Source organism: Coregonus lavaretus (assembly GCF_964263955.1).
Source record: "Coregonus lavaretus genome assembly, chromosome: 5".
In the NCBI taxonomy this organism is placed as follows: Eukaryota; Metazoa; Chordata; class Actinopteri; order Salmoniformes; family Salmonidae; genus Coregonus; species Coregonus lavaretus.
In genome coordinates this window covers 59,174,262-59,185,422 of record NC_139992.1, presented here as the reverse complement: position 1 = coordinate 59,185,422, position 11,161 = coordinate 59,174,262, and the positions used below count along the sequence as shown (strand labels likewise).

The window sequence follows — 11,161 nt, the reverse complement described above, 5'->3', positions numbered from 1 at the left end:
CCATTGGGGTGCCAGAGCAGCGAACAGTTTTGACTGGGCTGAGCGGGAACTATGCTTCCGCAGAGGTAGGGGAGCCAGCAGGCCAGAGGTGATACACATACAAGTGAATTTGTCCTATGTACAAAAAGTGCTTTAATTTCTAAACAGTTCACCCGTTATGGATGATGAAAATACCCTCAAATTAAAGCTAACAGTTTTCACTTTTACCTCATATTCATTGTTTGATTTCAAAGCCAAACTTTTGAAGTATATAGCCAAAAGAATAAAACATGCTTCATTGTCTCAATAATTACGGAGGGCACCGTAGCTGAGTGGTGTATTGGATAGCCTAATGTAGCAGATTATTCACTTTTTCCTCCTGCTTATAAAAGATGTGTTATAACACATTATGATATGCACAGCATGAGATAAAAAACGGAGCTTTGAAGAGAAAGGACGGAACCAAGTTGAACACTTTAAATTCAGTGCATTCGGAAAGAATTCAGACCCATTGACTTTTTCCACATTTTGTTACGTTAGAGCCTTATTCTAAAATTGATTAAATTATTATTTTCCCTCATCAATCTACACACAATATTCCATAATGACAAAGCGAAAACAGGTTTTTAGAAATATCTTATTTACATAAATATTCAGACCCTTTGCTATGAGACTCGAAATTGAGCTCAGGTGCATCCTGTTTCCATTGATCATCCTTGAGATGTTTCTACAAATTGATTGGAGTCCACCTGTGGTAAATTCAATTGATTGGACATGATTTGGAAAGGCACACACCCATCTATACAAGGTCCCACAGTTGACATTGCATGTCAGAGCAAAAACCAAGCCATGTGGTCGAAGGAATTGTCAGTAGAGCTCCGAGACAGGATTGTATCGAGGCACAGATCTGGGGAAGGGTATCAAAACATTTCTGCAGCATTGAAGGTCCCCAAGAAAACAGTGGCCTCCATCATTCTTAAATGGAAGAATTTTGGAACCACCAAGACTCTTCCTAGAGCTGGCCACCCGGCCAAACTGAGCAATCGGGGGAGAAGGGCCTTGGTCAGGGAGGTGACCATGAACCCGATGATCACTCTGACAGAGCTCCAGAGTTCCTCTGTGGAGATCGGAGAACCTTCCAGAAGGACAACCATCTCTGCAGCACTCCACCAATCAGGCCTTTATGGTAGAGTGGCCAGACGGAAGCCACTCCTCAGTAAAAGGCACATGACGGCCCGCTTGGATTTTGCCAAAAGGCACCTAAAGACTCTCAGACCATGAGAAACAAGATTCTCTGGTCTGATGAAACCAAGATTGGACTCTTTGGCCTGAATGCCAAGCGTCACGTCTGGAAGAAACCTGGCACCATCCCTACAGTGAAGCATTGTGGTGGCAGCATCATGTTGTGGGGATGTTTTTCAGCAGCAGGGACTGGTAGACTTGATAGGATCGAGGGAAAGATGAACAGAGCAAGCAAAGTACAGAGAGATGCTTGATGAAAACCTTCTCCAGAGCGCTCAGGTCCTCAGACTGGGCGAAGGTTCACCTTCCAACAGGACAATGACCCTAAGCACACAGCCAAGACAATGTAGGAGTGGCTTCGGAACAGGTCTCTGAATGTCCTTGAGCGGCCTAGCCAGAGCCCGGACTTGAACCCGATCTAAAATCTCTGGAGAGACCTGAAAATAGCTGTGCAGTGACGCTCCCCATCCAACCTGACAGAACTTGAGAGGATTTGCAGAGAAGAATGGGAGAAACTCCCAAAATACAGGTGTGCCAAGCTTGTAGCGTCATACCCAAGAAGACTCCAGGCTGTAATCACTGCCAACAAAGTGCTTCAACAAAGTACTGAGTAAAGGGTCTGAAAACTTTTGTAAATGTGATATTGTGTGTAGATTGATGAGGGGAAAAAACTATTTAATCAATTTTAGAATAAGGCTGTAATGTAACAAAATGTGGAAAAAGTCAACGGGTCTGAATACTTTCCGAATGCACTGTATGTGTCAATTTGCAGAGCCGTCTGTCCATCATAACTGCTGTACTTAATACTTTCTCCTGCAGCCAAGATAATTCAGACATGCTGTGAGCGAGCTGAGACATCCCCATCTCCACCCTTTTATTTGTTTACACTCCAACGGGGCAATAAATGTGTTGGTAGAACTGACACATACATTTCCCGTTGAAAGCCAAAAGGTGGTCATTGAACCGTGTGTTCCTTTTGGTAATGTGTTCATAGGGGAAAGGCAAGGAGAGGCACCACCTGGACGACTAGCGTGAATACTTTGGTTATGACAGACAGTCATATGCTGTTGTTTATTAATAGAAAATAAACTAGCACACTGAGCATGTCTTTGCGGCTTGACTGGGAATAAGGACGACATTTCCATTTCATAATTTCCATATAGGCACTGATCACCATTTGAACCACACCCATAGAATCATCTGGATGCTAAAGAAAATGGCCTCCTCGTCCAATTCTATGTGGAGTTGACCATCGGAAAAGAATCAGTGCCATAGTCTGCATTGTGTCACGTACCTGCTTGCTAGCATTACATCTGAAAGCTGGCCCTCATTATAGCGGCAACGAGGGTCAGAGCTGAAAAGCACCATGAGTGACCCTCAGAATGCTTTTATCCACCCAAATGAAGTCACTTAGGTGGCATGCATTGAATGAGATTCCTAACACAGATGTCAGCTGAGCTCTGCCTTGACATGTTAGTCAGTTGCTTAAAGCTGTGAAGGAGACATTAATAGTGCACAATAATATAATAATTAGCGCTTGCCACATCGGAACCGCAAAGGGTTTTGATTGTGAAAGGCCTTTATTAAGTTAAAGCACCGTCTCAAGGGACAATATGTAAGACATGTTTCCTTTTGCTCCTAGACCTTTTGGTCTTTATGCTGAGGGACTTGGGGCACCAATTAGGCCAGAGTCAAACTTCACATTAGTATTTGCTATCTTAACATGGGGGGTTGGTTGTCGGCAATGCAAGATATAATATGATAGATGATGAACCAGGATGAATTCCGTTAAACACCCACTTTCAACTAGGCCTAATTTATAGCAAACATGGAAAGGCACGGACAGTTAATACATTTAACTGCACTTTTACAATTTATAATCAACATAAAAAAGTTGAACTCAATTTGTAGCCACCCCTCATTATTGTAGCATTTTCATTTTAGCTTGTTGGATAGCACACTCAAATATGCATATTGTGTCTGAATATAACACCGCTTGTAACTCAATGGGATACGATAACATTTCCAGGAAGCTGTTGCCTAGCACCACCATAACAGTGTAACGCAATGCAGGAAATATTGGGGGGTGCTAGTAAAGCCCTACAGACAGGCTGCAGCACAGCACATGGACCCAAACACATCATGGAGCACTCTAGAGTAGACAGACTATGGAGATTCCAGGCAATTAGAATAGTCCCAGCAGGCAAAACGGCTTGTAATGATCTCATGACGTTATTGTCAGGTTTTATACTGGTTGTGAAAGTATGTTTTGTAAACGTCTTTTTAGCAACCAGAAAATGACGTCTTTATCGGGTTGGTAATTTGGTGACATCCTCTCAACCAGAAAACCAGTTTACAACCAGAAAGTTACATCATGATATGTGCCTGATTTTGCCTGCTGGGGTAGGGAAAGTCTTATTTTTCTTAGCTTATAGCTTGTAGAACTTTGCAGCAATGTTTAAACGGATGTGAAGAACAAAGGTTAATTTAACAGTGCAGTGACCACTGGGAGAACGCCTGGGTTTGCTCATATTCAGAAACATGCTGGGGTCTCTACTACGGCTACTCTTTTAGGCTTTTTTTTCTATAGCCTTTCTTCTCGTTGGCTTAGACTTTAACATTTCATACATTTTTGGGATGTTAGGGTGATATCATAGTATTATTTAAATTCTCATAATGCAAGTTCAGATTGTAATTAAAGCAGTTACATGATATAATGTATTTTTTATATGCACTTTTACCTTCTAAAATTGCATGAATTATTGCCAGCTTGCATAGACTTCCCAGAATTAGAGGTTGGAATAAATTATAATTATAAAATTGGCAGTATTGCGGTCTTTTTTTTATTGTCGAAATGGGGCCCTTGAGGTTCTGCACTGTCGTTTCAAGAAGTTGCAACAACAACTTTACAAAAAGCGTTATCAGGGACTTTTGCACCATGATATGGCTGTATTTAAATTAGGTCCATGGCATTGTGTGGTTGTTTTAGCAGACTTTCACTAGCAGCACTATTGCATTTCCATTTGGTGCCAAACTATTTTATTAGTGCTCAACACTGTCTTGCACATTCCTGAAGAACATCTTGACTCTAAGCAAGTGTAATCATCTCATTTGGAGGGGCTCCAAACCAAGGTCTTGCTAGACCAACAAATCATCCTTCCACATTCTGAGATGTTGTGCACAGTCAATGGCCCTTGAATGATTTTCACAGCACAGGACCTGTTTATTCTCTCTTCTTCTCTCTCGCTATCCCTCTCACCCTCTCTCTGTTACAGGTTGGAAGAAAGTGCATGTTCTGAGAGAACCAGCTGCACCAAGAGCCAGAGGTAAGCCTCTATCCCAAGTTTCAAAGAGCCCTGTCATTCCATTTAGCATGGCTACTATTAGAGAGGGATTCGCCAGGGGTGGCTCACATTACCACCACATGCCAGTTACTTAAACAGCTTGAAAACTTTACAACTTTGACATCGAGAGCAAAAACAAATGAGTAGAGTGATAACTCAATGATGCTGTTTTTCTGTTGTTGTTTTTTTCCTTTTGAAACAAATATCCAGATCTCCAGGTTGCCAGGTTAACCAAAAGGGCCCTGCAGATTTGGAGGAAGAAAGGGAAGGAGGGGAGGGGAGAATCCTGCTTTAGGTTTGTGACATCACATCCAGACCAAACAGGGCTGTGCATCTGGTTCTTGTTTAAGACTCCTTTTTTTCTCCCCTACCCCTCCTCAATCTTTTCATTTTTCCCTCTTTGGAGAAAGTGGGAGAGGAAAAGAGAGGTGGCAGTGCTCCAGGAGCTTGGGAGTTTGTTCCATCTCAACCTTAGTGTTAGTGCCACAGTTCCTCTGCAGAGTGATCGGGAGGGTGTCAGTCTGTTTCTGAAGTGCTGAGTTTCAGTGTGTGCCGATAACAAGGCTCCTCTGCAGTCTATCAGCCCCCATCTCCACCACGCTCATCTGCCTTCCTTCAGGGGGAGCTGGACAAGCCAGCCGCACAGAGAGGAAATACCAGGAGGATAATGACCTAAAGGCCTTTGTCCTTTTGCAGATTTTTGTTTTTACCAAAGACTGTGGAATACAGCTATTTCAGCTCAGGGTAAGTGGTAAACTTGAACTTGTGTGTGTCTGAAACTGGCCATGGTAGTGTGCCTCATTATAACGTGAGCATGCAAGCACATCTTGCAAAGTCATAGGTTTTCTCTGAAACGTTGAGTTTTCGCTCATAAATATCAGACACCATGCGTTTGAAGGCAGAGTGATACCTACACTTAGAGGGGTTGAGGAGTGGAAGGTTTAGAGGTGAGCTGCAGTTACAGTGGGGCGAATGAGGAGTGCTTAAAGGGCAATTCAGTCACTTTTCAACCTCATATTCATCATCTCCAGCACCAAACCAGTGTCTACATATGTGGAAACAGTGCTTTTCTATGATCTATAGTTTAAAAGATATGATCATATAAATGTTTTGTGACATCACAGGGTAGTATTAAAAGTAAAAGACTGTGATTTTCAATCTTTATAGGCCAAGGGAGGGTATTTTCTTGCTCCCCACATCACGGCAAATAGTGTTTGAAAAGCATAGTTTTTAAAATGTTTTAACTTTTGATGTCATTGGGGTAGAACGTTTTAACTTTATATATTGTTTTCTACAAAACGATGAAATTCGACCGTTTTCACATATGTTGACACTGGTGTTGTGCTGGAGATAATGAAAATGAGTTTGAAAAGTGGTGGAGTTGCCCTTTAAAGATAGGGCAAAATTTAGATTTTTGCCTAAATAGACATACCCAAACTAATTATATAATTATTTTTCATGAGATGGCCAAAAACAATAACTGGTAATGTTGAATACCTTTCTGGTATTTAAAAATATATATTTAAATTGCTGAGGTGTACTCACTTTTGAGTACACAAGCTCAAGTACATAGTCCAAATATAATGAAAATATAAAAACCAATATTTTTTTTTGCTATTCAAAAAAAGTGGAGGAATAGGTCTTGAAATTACTGAAATGCTTTCTAAATATAGTAACATTCCAATTATAAATGATTTACTATAAGACTTCACCTTTCTTATAGCTGTAAAATAAATATGATCATACTTAGTGACAGTAAAATATTGGCACCATTTCATATAACTGACAGATATTTTTCTTCTAAACGTCCTCTGAGCGGCGCAGAGACACCATTCAAATGTGTTCAGATTCGTTAGAACTTCAGCGTTAACCACACATTAATTTTATCCATCTGTGACCAAGAGAAAGTGGTCTTGTTTAAATTCTGTGAAATTGAGTATTTTTTCATGTTGAGAGTTCTAGATCCGAATGCGACTATCACAGGATTCGCTAGACTAACACCTTTCATATGCCGTCTCCCAAGATGGGCTCCATCGCTCAGAGGAAGAGCAATACTATTATTTGTCTGGATAGGCCAGAAAATATGACGCTCCCTATGCAAATGTGTGGAAACCTGGCACTTCAAGTCAGCTCCGCTGAGAGAGTGGTAGTGGAGAGCAGACAGGTGGGGCTTTCTGGCACTATAAGGCACAGGACCCTACAACGTTCACAGATCGCTTTGTACACCAAAATGTCAGTCGGAACGGATCCAGAACCGCTAAAATGCATAATCTCTGCAACTCGACATTGAGTGCTTGTTTCAAATTAGTTATCTTTTGCTCACTGTGGAAACACCCTGAAATACCAGTATCAAAGTGAAATCCAAGTGCAGATAATTTATCAGACCAGAGTTGTGAACATATAAGGAACTGCATTCCACAAAGTGGGGCAGTCATGTTCTCCTCCACAGAGAGGTTTATGACATAATTCCAATGTAGTGTTCATTTAAGGCTTTATTGGAGCCCTGTGTAAGCAGGTATATCAAAACAGCAGCACTGAATTAAAGATGTGTTCTCCAAGAAGCTCATGTCAAAGTGTCCCAGAGTCACTTGTTCATCGTTTGCTTCTTTTAATATGCATATTCTTTTAGCATTTGTCCATTTAGCATAACATAAGCGGCCACCAATAGCTGTTTGTATAAATAAATAAACTGTATTCCAGAGTGACTTGACATAGAAACGTCAGGCTTACTGGAATAGATTGTGTCCCCACATTGGCGATTGAGCACCACCGATCGGTGGCGGTTGAGTGTAGGGATGTTTTCAGCTCAGCCCCAGCTCCAAACAACACCCTCTGTAGCGAATGGGTCAGTGGAAAGTATGAAGAAAGAGTGTTTTCCACACTACCAGCCAGATGGACTGAGAAACCTGGGGGAGTTTGGTCCTTCCATATGAAATCTAGAGTCGGGGAAAACCAGGTGTACATCATTAATCTTTACCCTCACCTCCATGGCTGTCCAAGTGTAGACACTGGAATTCAGCTCTGCCTTCATCACAATGTTTTATGACTTGCAGAGGGATATGATCAGAAAATAAAAAGAAATGTTTATTCCTTCCCCCTAGTGAACGCAGAATTGAGTTGCATTGAAAATAGTCATAAATACTTGTGTTATGAGCTACTGCACCATGACTCATTGATGTGGCCATTTCTATTATTTAAAAAGCAATATATTGTTGAAACTATATGTCAGTAGAGGCACGAAGAAAAAATTAAATACTGTATTTAAAAAGTGAAGCCAGTGAAGTTAGTCATGAGTATGTTTTTGTAAGTGCTCAATCTTTTCCATTTCACTCCCGAAAATGAACTCCCTACGCAGTTGTACTCCCACAGCCAGGATTTTTGGGAAGCTCTTATCATGAGACACTGGCAGAGTAGCATTAGGAAATATCTTATTGAAGGAGTTGTTTTGTAAATCAGCCTAGCTATACTTTAGTGCTCCTCTGTGCTCTCCAACAAAGTCTCTGTTTTTTCCATGCTGCAGCACAGACATTTGGGGGGTTTTGGAGCCATTTTTAAGGCACATATGAAAGAGTTGTCACCAAGGGTAATTTATTTCAGAGTGAGCATTTTCTCCAAGTTTCATGACTTCATGATTTACTACAACTGATGCCATTACTCATCCAAACGGTGAATGTCTAGATGCATGTGTGGCTAATTAGTTCTTCCATCAACATTTTGGAACTCCATTAAACTATATTTAGTTTGTAGATCATGTGCTGTGCTTTTGTGTCTTGTAGAAGGAAGTGTCATTGTAATGTAAAGCTTTGCAGTCATCACAAAGTCTTGAGAAACCATATGCCAAGGCCTGTATTCACAAAGCATCTCTGAGTAGGCGTGTTAATGTAGGATGATCTCTAAAAGGCATAACTTGTTCTAGATTAGCTCTCCTACTCAGACGTTTGGGAATACGGGCCCAGGTTTTGACAATGTGCAAAGAACATGGAGTTTTTTGGTGATTATCACGTGCTTGAACATGATGGGACTGTTTCTTTGTATCATACTTTGTATGATTTCTCGTACAAACTTAGTTTGTACATAGCAATGGCAGGGTGTAAGGGTTCAAAGTCAGCCAGCCTGAAGCATTAGGATACACATCTGCTAGGTGTCAGACAGGCTAACAGGGACCAGCTGTGTGAAACTCGCCTGCCTGCCTGGCGCTTGTCCTCTTTTAACTTTCATTGATCCTTCATCTGCAGCAGTATGTCATATCCTGCCAGATGGTCAGAGAGGCCTTTTGGCCTACGATTGGCTCATTCACAGGGGACAGACTTCAGGTGTTCTTAGTGGGCACAGTTGAGGGTAACGTTGAGAAATTGAATGCAGAGAAGACATTTAATTGGGAAAATAGCAATGTCCATTCTAGACCCTCAATTTCTCCCTGAAACTTTTCTTGTTTTTATTTTCTGTTGTGCCAGCAGAGTACTCCTCAGAACTCATTGTAGCCGAGAGGCCTGATGAAAGATGGGGCTCCCTCCTAGAATTATAGGTTCTTTACAGTAAGATCATGTTTGGAGAGCTGCTGGTGTAGTGTTAATGTGTGAACCCCACGTTACATTGACCCTGCAGCAGGATTTGTGGGAGACAAGCAGCGGGTGGGAGCTAGGCCATGAATTGCACAGATCATGGCCTTTTAGTGTAATAGAGCCCAGTGGGGCCGCTTAGCTAAAAAATCGGAAACAATCGTGATTTTTTTGTGAAAAGCACATAATTGTAGATGTAGATTTATGTACCCTGAAAGTTTTTGATATGGCGCCACCCTAGATTTGGCCCCTGGGGGGGTGTGGCCGTAATTTCTCAAAATGGCCACCAACAGTAACTAGAGCTGTGTTCGAATACTCATACTACCTGCACTAACCATACTATTTGTGATGTAAATTGAGAATGCAATATGCATATTGTTCGTAGAATGTATATAGTTAGTATGCCAAAGTTCCCGGATGTTGTACTACATTCACCAAAATACGAAGTATACAAGCAGTGGACACTATTTCCGTGCTTTTAGGGCCCATAATGCAATTCTTCAGAAAATGGCTTCACAACATTTTCAGATTTGAAGAAAATGGCGGAAAATTTGCAGCCGAAGTCCGACAAGAGCGGATACAAATTCATTGCTTGAACTAATTATGACAAATGTTAAGAAAATATTGAGTAATGTCATAAAGTAATGACTTCAAAGAAGTTACGTTACACGTTATGTTGGCTGACAATTTGTTAGCTATGCAGCCTTACGAACCACATAGCATATCATTACAGCAGTTGCTTGCATGTACCGGTATGTCAGGCCTTTTTTGAGATAAACACACAAAATTTGGCACATAAATAGATTTACAGTGGGGGAAAAAAGTATTTAGTCAGCCACCAATTGTGCAAGTTCTCCCACTTAAAAAGATGAGAGAGGCCTGTAATTTTCATCATAGGTACACGTCAACTATGACAGACAAATTGAGAATTTGTTTTCCAGAAAATCACATTGTAGGATTTTTAATGAATTTATTTGCAAATTATGGTGGAAAATAAGTATTTGGTCACCTACAAACAAGCAAGATTTCTGGCTCTCACAGACCTGTAACTTCTTCTTTAAGAGGCTCCTCTGTCCTCCACTCGTTACATGTATTAATGGCACCTGTTTGAACTTGTTATCAGTATAAAAGACACCTATCCACAACCTCAAACAGTCACACTCCAAACTCCACTATGGCCAAGACCAAAGAGCTGTCAAAGGACACCAGAAACAAAATTGTAGACCTGCACCAGGCTGGGAAGACTGAATCTGCAATAGGTAAGCAGCTTGGTTTGAAGAAATCAACTGTGGGAGCAATTATTAGGAAATGGAAGACATACAAGACCACTGATAATCTCCCTCGATCTGGGGCTCCATGCAAGATCTCACCCTGTGGGGTCAAAATGATCACAAGAACGGTGAGCAAAAATCCCAGAACCACACGGGGGGACCTAGTGAATGACCTGCAGAGAGCTGGGACCAAAGTAACAAAGCCTACCATCAGTAACACACTACGCCGCCTGGGACTCAAATCCTGCAGTGCCAGACGTGTCCCCCTGCTTAAGCCAGTACATGTCCAGGCCCGTCTGAAGTTTGCTAGAGTGCATTTGGATGATCCAGAAGAGGATTGGGAGAATGTCATATGGTCAGATGAAACCAAAATAGAACTTTTTGGTAAAACCTCAACTCGTTGTGTTTGGAGGACAAAGAATGCTGAGTTGCATCCAAAGAACACCATACCTACTGTGAAGCATGGGGGTGGAAACATCATGCTTTGGGGCTGTTTTTCTGCAAAGGGACCAGGACGACTGATCCGTGTAAAGGAAAGAATGAATGGGACCATGTATCGTGAGATTTTGAGTGAAAACCTCCTTCCGTCAGCAAGGGCATTGAAGATGAAACGTGGCTGGGACTTTCAGCATGACAATGATCCCAAACACACCGCCCGGGCAACGAAGGAGTGGCTTCGTAAGAAGCATTTCAAGGTCCTGGAGTGGCCTAGCCAGTCTCCAGATCTCAACCCCATAGAAATTTTTTGGAGGGAGTTGAAAGTCTG

At 41.6% G+C, this 11,161-nt stretch overlaps 1 protein-coding gene across 4 annotated transcripts in view; it reads left to right on the top strand.

Annotated features, from left to right (window-relative positions):
- Positions 1 to 5,077: 5,077 nt before the first annotated feature.
- The window catches only part of LOC311130043 (collagen alpha-3(VI) chain-like), a 131,461-nt gene continuing 125,377 nt past the window's right edge, over positions 5,078 to 11,161 (top strand). For all 4 annotated transcript variants that reach the window (XM_084162663.1, XM_084162665.1, XM_084162664.1 and 1 more), the window contains exon 1: positions 5,078 to 5,309. The gene's annotated coding sequence lies outside the window, so the exon portion shown is untranslated. The remainder of the gene's footprint in view (positions 5,310 to 11,161) is intronic.